Below are 11,307 nucleotides of genomic sequence, written 5' to 3'. Positions count from 1 at the left end.
GAAGAGTCTTGGTGGTTCGAAACTTCTTCCATTTAAGAATGATGGAGGCCACTGTGTTCTTGGGGACCTTCAATGCTGCAGACATTTTTTGGTACCCTTCCCCAGATCTGTGCCTCGACACAATCCTATCTCTGAGCTCTACGGACAATTCCTTCGACCTCATGGCTTGGTTTTTGCTCTGACATGCACTGTCAACTGTGGGACCTTATATAGACAGGTTTGTGCCTTTCCCAATCATGTCCAATCAATTGAACTTACCACAGGTGGACTTCTCAAGGATGATCAATGGAAACAGGATGCACCTGAGCTCAATTTCAAGTCTTATAGCAAAGGGTCTGAATACTTATGTAAAGAAGTTTAATAATTTATTTTATTTTGTACATTTGCAAAAATTTCAAAAAAACAGTTTTCGGTTTGTCATTATGGGGTACTGTGTGTAGACTGATGAGGAACATTTTTCATTTAATCCATATTAGAATAAGGCTGTAACGTAACAAAATGAGGAAAAAGTCAAGGGGTCTGAATACTTTCCGAATGCACTGTAGTGTACAACAAAACACTACAGAGTCAAAACCTTGAGAGCAACCAGACTCAGAGGGGAGGGCCTTCCTCCTCTGGCTGTGCCATAAAGAGCACTGCAGTAGTTAGAGATGTTATCTTAACAGCATCAGAAGAGACATCCATGGATGAAGTAATTTCATACAGTAAGCAGAATGCTGGAAGGGTTGGCATTTTCAGCCCATTTCATTAAAAACTCCATGAGTTCCATATGGAATGTTGACTGGAACCTCTGCCCGGCCCAGAAGGTCTTGGCATCCAGAACCAGCAGGAAAATGCTTTTCTCCTGGAAACAGAAATATAGAGAGGTTTGTACAATGTTATGTCAAATGTAATAAATTGATGGTGAAAATTCATTTTTGTTGTTGTTTAGTTTTTGTTGTTGTTTACCGTTCTGGGTGTGACGATGACGGACATGACCACACCATCGTGCTCCTCTGTTGCTTTGGGTGCAGAAACAAACACAGGTTCAGATGGGAACCGACCAGGGTGGCACCACGCCTACACAAAGAAAATGTAAATGCATTATGCCCTTAACATGTACGTTTCTTGGTCTCCAGATTCATCTTCAGCAGGGAGTCACTGTGTCTGAAGCCACATGCGTAGTAGTAGCGGTATGGACGTGGTATGGACGCACATTGTAGTGGGCATAGTTGATCTGTGGGAACTCCAGGTCAAAGTACTGGAGCAGCTCTTCGTCATAGAGATCCTAGTGTGTACAGAGAAAGTTTAGCACACCCAGAAGAGAGACAGATTTGTCAGGTAGCCATGACAACAAACACATCACCATTTATTTTCATCAGCCAGGACACATGCGTCAGAATGCCAGGGGTTAGCATTAGAAGACAGAGTTAGCCTTTTATGGTATGATGACTAAAGGTGTTGCTGGTTCAATTGCGATTGTGCTTAAGTGCTTTGCTTCCCCTCTGAGGGCAACAATCCTGAGTTTGTGGTTCAGCCTAAACAGCAACACCGCCACTTAGTTTGGTATAAAAAGACAGACTATGGTATACAAATGTAAATACAACATAAACACAAACACACACATACACACCTCTCCACACCCAATGTTGACTGCAGTTGCTTGACAGAAAGGTAGATTGACAAGGTTTTGATCGCTAGGTGTGTCATCAGTCACCTTCAGGAGTAGGACGTATCTCCGTGGAAGGTTTCTGCACAGGGAGTTATAAAACTGGCATAGCAGAAAACAGAAACATTAGCCATTGTATCATCATTACGGAATAGATACAATATCAGAAACAGACATTCCAAAACTGTGGTGAGTAGTTGACTCAAAGAGAAAGAAAGACAAAAGTTGAACAGTTTTGAACAAAGCAAGCGAGAGAAAAAGAGAGAGACAGAGAAAGAGAGACAGAGAAGGAGAGAGAGAGAGAGAGAGAGCTAGCTATATTTGGTTGTATTTTGCTCAAATAGAGAGGGATGCTATGTTAGCTAGCTGGCTATGGCCAACACTGGAACTCTTCCAAGTCAAGGTAAGCTTTTGGTTTTAGTAATTTATTGCCACCGGGGCCCGACCTGTTTAAATGATAAACTGCTTTCTGACTGTACACTGTACTGCATGATTGTAGCGGATTTACTAACGCGTTAGTTCTATTAGCTATGTTGACTATAACATGACAACGATGTAGGCTGTGTGTAATGGTTAGCGGTCATGATATGAAGGTTTGGCTCTGAACGTTTTTTTCCCCCTGGTCACAGACAGTTGTGTTGTGCACTGAAGTCCACAAGCAAAGGGAAAAGGTGAGATGAGGAGAGCACATAGATAATTGCGAGAAGGAATTATATATACAATGAGCAAAATGATCATGCTATTTTTATGTGGCTGCTATGAAAGTGAACTGTGTGATCAGGGGTGTATTCATTCTGTCAATTCTGTTGAAAAACGTTTCTTAAACGGAAGCAAATGGAACGAAACGGGGATAAACATACCTGAGTTTGTCCAATAGAAACTCTCATTTGCAACTGTTGGACTAATGATTACACCCTTAGATCAGCAAGATGTAGGCAAGAGTGTGTCACTGTCTGTCACCTTGATTCCTCAAAATTCTCTCGAAATGTGCAGCTAGGTTGTAAACTTTCATTCATAGGCTAGGTTGTAGCAACCTCATGATGGGTACAAGGAAAATTAGAGTATCATGTAGTAGTCTAAATCTATCAATGTTACATTGAGCTGGGTGAATGGAATGTGAATGACAGTCATCGAATATGCTGTAATAGAAATAAGGCCATGCTCATAAAAACAAATTACAATCCTCCCTCATCTTAAATGGCACCGACCGCCACTATTACATGTGCATATTCGTGAGAGTCTTAGCTTTTCATAGATAGCTTTTAGTAGTTTGTAGCCCAAACCATTCTGATTCTACAAATGTTTTTGTAGATCCGCCCTTGTCTCACAAACACTGCTCTAGTTCAGCCCTCGTTAATCACACATGGTTGGTATCTATGGATGCAGAAGAAATAGTAAAATCCAATGATACAACCCAGAAGTCTGTAGCTCAAACACACAATGTTTAAATGAGTTAGAAGTCCAAATCACGTTGGCGATATGGACAAATTAACTTAATGTAACACCGAACCACAGTATGTGCGAACAGCATGTTAACGAATCTGTTGCATCTGTTCACAGTGGGCAGGATATCATTGTGACTTGTTCTTATTGATACAGTTTTATAACTACTCATTGGTTGGGATCTAACCAATCTAGTGTATATAATATAGTATATTTGTATGTGTGTATATGTGTAATGTCTGTCTGTGTGTGTGTGTGTGTGTGTGTGTGTGTGTGTGTGTGTGTGTGTGTGTGTCTGTGTGTGTGTGAGTGTATATCCTGATTTTACACATTTACTGTAACATATGGTTTGGGTCAATAACTTCGCCTGTCTGTCTGTCCACCACATTGAAGATGGTGTCGTCCTGTGGCTCCCAGGTCATGACCTTGTGGAAGCTCTTGCCCTGGATCCTGAACAGCATAAACTTGAGCAGGTCCAGCTTGATGGGCTGCTCTATGAACACCACATACCGTAGTTCTCTGACATTGCTGCAGTCACACAACACACACAGAGACAGAGGTAGAGCTGAGGTTATTATGTGTATGTCACACCCTGGCGCTGGGACTCTATATGTTGAGCCAGGGTGTGTTCATTCTATGTGTTATATTTCTATGTTGGGGGTTCTAGTTGTGTTTATTTCTATGTTGGTTGGAGTGACTCCCAATCAGAGGCAACGAGTGTCAGCTGTGGCTGGTTGTCTCTGATTGGGAGCCATATTTAAACTGTCTGTTTTTCCCTTTGTGTTTGTGGGTCCTCTGTTCCCGACGAACGTGACAGAAGAACCCACCATACAAGGACCAAGCAGCGTGTCCAGGAGCAGGCAGACTGGACATGGGAGGAAGCGCTGGGAAAGGAGATGGAGAGGTTGGCGATGGCCCAGGTGGGCAAATCGTGGTCCTGGGAGGACATGCTCGGGGGCAAAGGGCCATGGGCTAGGATTAAGGCCCTGGCGAGAGAGGAGCAGCGGCGTCAGCAGTGTCATCGTCGGACGGACGAGAGGCAACCCGCATGGGCGGCTGGGCAGCAGGAGGCTGCCACAGGGCGATTTGGAGAGGAGGCCACTGGGTTTGGGGGGCCAGAAGGCAGGTTGGCGGAGCCTGGATGGAGAGCGGAACCAACTTCCCGTACTCAGGCATGGCAACATGGGACGGGACAGGTTCCGCGGTATGCGGAGCGGCGTACGGTGCCACGAGTGGTCCGGCATAGTCCGGTACGTCCTGTGCGAGCACCCCGCACGTGTCGTGCGAAGGTGGGTATGCAGCCAGGACGGAGTGTGCCGGCTCAACGCTCGTGGTCTCCAATGCCTCTCCGCGGTCCCGGATATCCTGCACCAGTGTCACGTGCTGTTATGCCAGTACGGGTACACAGCCCTGTGCGTCCTGTGCGGATGCCTCACACCGAGTGTGTGAAGGTAGGCATTCAGCCAGGACGGGTTGTGACCGCTCTTCACTCCAGGTCTCCTGTCCGTCTCCACAGCCCGGTCCGGCCTGTTCCTGCCCCTCGCACCAAGCCTACGGTGTGCGCACAACCCGTGCCTGGGTCACCGGTGCCTAATCAGGTACCGGTCAACTGCTCCACAACAGAGCTGAAGCTAACCGCTCCTGCTACGTCCAGTTCAGCTCCAGCCAGCGGGGCCAGACCGGACCAGGGGCGCTATGGGGGGCTTATTGGAGGGTGGTGGGCAAGCCCGGAGCCAGAACCGCCGCCGAGGAGGAATGCCCACCCAGCCCTCCCCTGTTTTGCTCTGGTTGAGGCGCGGTCGCAGTCCGCGCCTTTAGGGGGGGGTACTGTCACACCCTGGCGCTGGGACTCTATATGTTGAGCCAGGGTGTGTTCATTCTATGTGTTATACTTCTATGTTGGGGGTTCTAGTTGTGTTTATTTCTATGTTGGTTGGAGTGACTCCCAATCAGAGGCAACGAGTGTCAGCTGTGGCTGGTTGTCTCTGATTGGGAGCCATATTTAAACTGTCTGTTTTTCCCTTTGTGTTTGTGGGTTCTTGTTCCGTGTTGGTCTATGTTACCTAGGACGTTACGAGTCGTTTGTTGTTTTGTTCATTGTCAGTATTTATCACTAAAGGTAAATAAACATGTTCGTTCATCACGCTGCGCCTTGGTCTATTCCCTACGACGATCGTGACAGTGTAGCTAAAAATACTGGCTTCCGACCGGCAGCATACATTATATGCTGGGAGGTAATATATTTACTGTAATTATTAAGGTCTAGATTGAATCCGGACCCCGGACGATCTGCGCTATAGTGCAATTGAAATTTAAAGCCGTAAGAGTTGCCATGTTGTACGAGGCCCCTTCACGGTCATAATGAGGATGGGCTGTGGCTGAGTTCACTGCAATGTACTGAATCCAGTCCACCTATGAACATGAGGACACACATTATCATTATCATCATAGTCATCATCATCATCATCTTCATCATCATCATCATTATCATTATCGCTGCAAACATCATTATCAACTCAGTCATACACACACAGTTCAAATGCCGAGACTATGAGACCATTGTGCTTTTGAAGTGACAGGTTGGTGCGAAATCTGTAGCCCATCTCTGCTGCGCTGTATCAGCACAATGGACAGTGCCCTACACAGTAAAGCAAGGCCTATTTGGCCATGAATATAGGCTACAAGACAGATAGGGTAATTCACCTATTACAAACAGCCTATGTGAATGCAGCCGTACACATAGCTGTTTTACCAAAATAATGCAAACTAAGTGCTGAAAGAAGTAGCCTAGTTTTTCATGCAAAACTAAAATACTGAATAGCAGTTTGGCTTAGAATACCAACAGAACTGTGAATGCGAACGAATGAACGCGAACAGAACAAAACAGCGACCGAATGAATGCAAACAGAACAAAACAGCGACCGAATGAATGCAAACAGAACAAAACAGCGATAAGCCGACTATAGGCCTATAAACAAAATAGCAGATCGATAAAAGCATGACACAATCTATATTTAGGCTAGTTACATTAACAGTAAACAAACACTGTAAACAAAAGGTGAATGCAAATAACCAAAACATAGCCTACAGGCTATTACAGTGAAATGCAGCCATGCACAGCTGTCTTGACAAATAAATGGGCCTATAGGAATGCTTCAAACATGGAAAATCATGCAGCTCATGAGTTCTGCAACACATTGCGATATGGCACAAATTCGACCCACCCATGTAATCAATTAAACAATGCTGGCCTACCATAAACACGGGGGTGGGCTTTTCACGCAGAGCTAGCTGGAGCTCTGCAGCATCATCGCATTTCTTAAACCTGTTTTCGCTTTGTCATTATGGGGTATTGTGTGTAGATTGATGAGGCTTTTATTTTTATTTAATCAATTTTAGAACAAGGCTGTAACGTAACAAAATGTGGAAAAAAGGAAGGAGTCTGAATACTTTCCGAATGCACTGTATGCTAAAAATATTTATTCTATTCTACTGAGCTATTTACTTTATGTTCGTATTCTAATATTTTATTATTTCTTATTGTTGTTTCACTGTCGAGAAGGAACCTGCTAATAAGCATTTTGTTGGGCAGTGTATCACTGTAAGATCCCCCCTGATTTTCTGTAAAATATGTTCACCTGATAGTGGTCATAGACAATAGCTGTACCTTCTCCTTGGTCTCTAGGCTCTGTGGATCGAGTAGGTCTCTGTGCTGACGTAATAGTCTCACTTGTACTTCATAATGTTCTCACTGGCGTTGTTTGTGGCCTCTGTTAACAAATCCAGTTGTCAGAACAGGAGCATTTTCATTACATTGTGCCAATCAGTGTTACAGTGGGGGAAAAAAGTATTTAGTCAGCCACCAATTGTGCAAGTTCTCCAACTTAAAAAGATGAGAGAGGTCTGTAATTTTCATCATAGGTACACGTCAACTATGACAGACAAAATGAGGAAAAAAAATCCAGAAAATCACATTGTAGGATTTTTTATGAATTTATTTGCAAATTATGGTGGAAAATAAGTATTTGGTCAATAACAAAAGTTTCTTAATACTTTGTTATATACCCTTTGTTGGCAATGACACAGGTCAAACGTTTTCTGTAAGTCTTCACAAGGTTTTCACACACTGTTGCTGGTATTTTGGCCCATTCCTCCATGCAGATCTCCTCTAGAGCAGTGATGTTTTGGGGCTGTCGCTGGGCAACACAGACTTTCAACTCCCTCCAAAGATTTTCTATGGGGTTGAGATCTGGAGACTGGCTAGGCCACTCCAGGACCTTGAAATGCTTTTTACGAAGCCACTCCTTCGTTGCCTTTGGGATCATTGTCATGCTGAAAGACCCAGCCACGTTTCATCTTCAATGCCCTTGCTGATGGAAGGAGGTTTTCACCCAAAATCTCACGATACATGGCCCCATTCATTCTTTCCTTTACACGGATCAGTCGTCCTGGTCCCTTTGCAGAAAAACAGCCCCAAAGCATGATGTTTCCACCCCCATGCTTCACAGTAGGTATGGTGTTCTTTGGATGCAACTCAGCATTCTTTGTCCTCCAAACACGACGAGTTTAGTTTTTACCAAAAAGTTCTATTTTGGTTTCATCAGACCATATGACATTCTCCCAATCCTCTTCTTGATCATCCAAATGCACTCTAGCAAACTTCAGACGGGCCTGGACATGTACTGGCTTAAGCAGGGGGACACGTCTGGCACTGCAGGATTTGAGTCCCTGGCGGCGTAGTGTGTTACTGATGGTAGGCTTTGTTACTTTGGTCCCAGCTCTCTGCAGGTCATTCACTAGGTCCCCCCGTGTGGTTCTGGGATTTTTGCTCACCGTTCTTGTGATCATTTTGACCCCACGGGGTGAGATCTTGCGTGGAGCCCCAGATCGAGGGAGATTATCAGTGGTCTTGTATGTCTTCCATTTCCTAATAATTGCTCCCACAGTTGATTTCTTCAAACCAAGCTGCTTACCTATTGCAGATTCAGTCTTCCCAGCCTGGTGCAGGTCTACAATTTTGTTTCTGGTGTCCTTTGACAGCTCTTTGGTCTTGGCCATAGTGGAGTTTGGAGTGTGACTGTTTGAGGTTGTGGACAGGTGTCTTTTATACTGATAACAAGTTCAAACAGGTGCCATTAATACAGGTAACGAGTGGAGGACAGAGGAGCCTCTTAAAGAAGAAGTTACAGGTCTGTGAGAGCCAGAAATCTTGCTTGTTTGTAGGTGACCAAAGACTTATTTTCCACCATAATTTGCAAATAAATTCATAAAAAATCCTACAATGTGATTTTCTGGAGAAAAAAAATCTCAATTTTTCTGTCATAGTTGACGTGTACCTATGATGAAAATTACAGGCCTCTCTCATCTTTTTAAGTGGGAGAACTTGCACAATTGGTGGCTGACTAAATACTTTTTCCCCCCACTGTATCTGTTAAGCGTTTTATCTTTCTTAGTGATATTCACATATGAACTAAACTTTCACAAAATGTTGAAGCTTTCCACCATCTTACACTAGCAACACCCTCTGATATTTGTCAATGTTTTTTTGATAAGTAGAGGTCACAATATTCACATGTTAAGGCTAAGCTACAAATCACAGTCATCAAATCACAGTCATTTATCTGTGAACTTTGCTTTCTATAGGGCCACGGACAATCTTTGTGGTGTTACAAAGGTGCTATTTATTTTGTTGAACCTGATCTATCTGTGCTGGTTTACAATCGGTTATGCTTTAGTGCAGCACAATACCTCTGGAGATAAATGTTTTATGCTCTTCTGTTTGACTACACAAACTACACACAGAGCTTTTAAAAGTAAAAAGTGTCTCAATCTCTCTCTCTCTCTCAGGACAAAGGAAGCATGATAGAACCAGGTATAAATGGGGCTTAAAGGCCCAGTGCAGTCAACATTCTGTATTTCTTGTGTTTTACAGTATATCATATTGTACAACAGCTGATGAAACTAATACTGTAAAAGTGTGAAAACATTTGATTAGTGTTATTTCCTGATAGTTAATGGTTGAAAATACAATCTACACAGGACCTTCTAAACTGCAGGTTTGCATGGGCGGGAGTTTCGGCTTTCCATGGTGACATCACCAAGTGATAAATTGTTTGATAGACCAATAACAAAGAGAGATCCAAACCTCTCTGCCAATAACAGCTAGTTTTCAGTTTTCCCCTCCCCACCCAGACCACTCCCAGACAGTCCTAGCAAAATTATTGCTTGAGAATTTTACATTTTTTGTTAAAAAGCTATTTTTTCCCATTTTAATGGTAATATATTACAGTAAGGTGCTTAATTTATATTAATTTAAAAACGGCTGCATTGGGTCTTTAACTCTTCAGGTAGCCCACACAAAAATCTACTCTTTTGATCTCTAAGCATACCTACATACCTTTCCTTTGACCATTATATCGTCTTCCCACCATCATATCTGTCATCTCAGCAGTGTCTGTGAGCAAGACAATACATAGAGTCAACAGCACTCACCAAGGCCGCAAGCCACAACCAGAACAATGGGGAACATTGGGGAGAGTGGGGTGAGTAGAGCAATTTTTTTAACATTCAGCATCACTCCATCAAGGGAAATATAGTATTATTTCTAACAAACATATCTACATATATCTCAGGATGTTGTCTATCCCTGGAAATAATCAGAATTAATTTAAACATTACAGTTTTGAAAACATAGCTTGTCCAAAAAAAGTGGTCTCTTGGCACAACTTGAGCTGTGGGACAGGGTAAATTAAGCTGCCTACACATTTCTGTGCTGAATGAAATATTACCATAACCTTTTAAAAACCATGTCTATCTTTATTTTCCAAACACAATTCAACACAATCACACTTTTTTTTAAATCATGTGTATGTTTTTATCTTTTCACACATGCTTAACACCTAACAAACACTTTGCACTTTTTCAAAACACTTTTAGGCCCTGTTGTTAGCTCATATCCCAGCAATAATGCCTTGCATTACGCCTGGGAAGAAAACACTTCAATTTGCTCAACTTGCCATTGGCTCAACCATTGGCTCAACTTACCCCAAGGCAAACATTTGAACTATATTAACCCACACAGCTACAAGGATGAACTTTCATGCTAGGTTTAAAACCTCATGTTGAAGCTTATAGAGACCCCAACTGATGTATAGAACAATCTTACAATGATCTACTTTGGTTTAAATACAAGTATCATGAAACCTCTAACACAATAAATGCATTTGACTTGGTGAAAATCAGTTATTTGGACCTAATTTACTTACCACTTTTTCCATGTGGTTTCTTCCTTCACAGAATCCACGAAATGATGACCTCTTCCTAAATATTTGGTAAAAATGATTAATTTTGTTTATTGTTTCCTAGAAACAAGGGTACCTCAGCTTACCCCACTCTCCCCTACTGCACACAGAGGTACACAACTCTCAAGACACTTAATGGGAATCTTGAATTGGGAAAATAATCAAGCAAATATGTTCTTACAGTGGTCAGGCATAGCCATGGTTCCAAACTCACACACCACAATGCAACTTTCTCAAAATTACGCATATAGGAGTGGCTGCGCAGGAAGCGGCTGCTGTAGGTCACCTCACCATCAAGGATGTGGAAGCTGTGCATCAAGGCCATGCCATCAAACCAGTGGTTGTAGCTGAGGAAAGAGACAAAGACAAATGGGTTTGTATTTGGTATGTGTGCTCCACATACAAGTATGTCTATGGGCGTAAGGCTGAGTGTCTGTGCATGTGCCTGTGTGCCATGTTCTTTTTGTGTGTGTGTACTGTGCACTGTATGTCTTGAGTGTAAGTGGTTTCTGTCTAGGTAATTCATTCATTTTATTTTATACATGTCTTTGCCAAACTCAAACTTTCCAGGCCCATTCCGCAGGATCCAGGATGGGATGTTCCCCTTGTTCACCGTGGTGATGGGCTCAGGGGTATCCTCAACAGAACGCACCAGGGGTCCAATACCCTCCAGCCCTGTGACCAAGGGGCATTTCTTCTCCGATGCTGCCATGAAGAGAGAAGATAAATGTTCAAGCTTTCAGATATCACACATCATAGATTACATTTTTACTTGTTTGGCGGGAAAGAGATAGGTAATCAACATACACGGGGTTCGATCTTGCGTTCATATCAACATTTTGTCCTGAAGTCTACACTACTTCAGGTCTCAGTGACTGTGACGTCATTGCACGATGGGTTACATCTGCATGCTAC

The 11,307-nt window shown here is 43.1% G+C and overlaps 1 pseudogene across 1 annotated transcript; it reads right to left on the bottom strand.

The window, feature by feature from the left end:
* Positions 1 to 734: 734 nt before the first annotated feature.
* Positions 735 to 11,104, bottom strand: LOC311145029 (carotenoid-cleaving dioxygenase, mitochondrial-like; annotated as a pseudogene). Its single transcript has 9 exons — positions 10,935 to 11,104; positions 10,511 to 10,739; positions 6,759 to 6,861; positions 5,371 to 5,503; positions 3,475 to 3,619; positions 1,595 to 1,750; positions 1,097 to 1,267; positions 949 to 1,059; positions 735 to 844 (listed from the first exon to the last, which is right to left on the bottom strand). The product of its transcript is annotated as a carotenoid-cleaving dioxygenase, mitochondrial-like (transcript).
* Positions 11,105 to 11,307: the final 203 nt, after the last annotated feature.

This window comes from Coregonus lavaretus (assembly GCF_964263955.1).
Source record: "Coregonus lavaretus genome assembly, chromosome: 17".
Lineage (NCBI taxonomy): Eukaryota > Metazoa > Chordata > Actinopteri > Salmoniformes > Salmonidae > Coregonus > Coregonus lavaretus.
The sequence above is the reverse complement of the archived record's forward strand: the minus strand, read 5'-3'. Positions and strand labels throughout refer to the sequence as shown.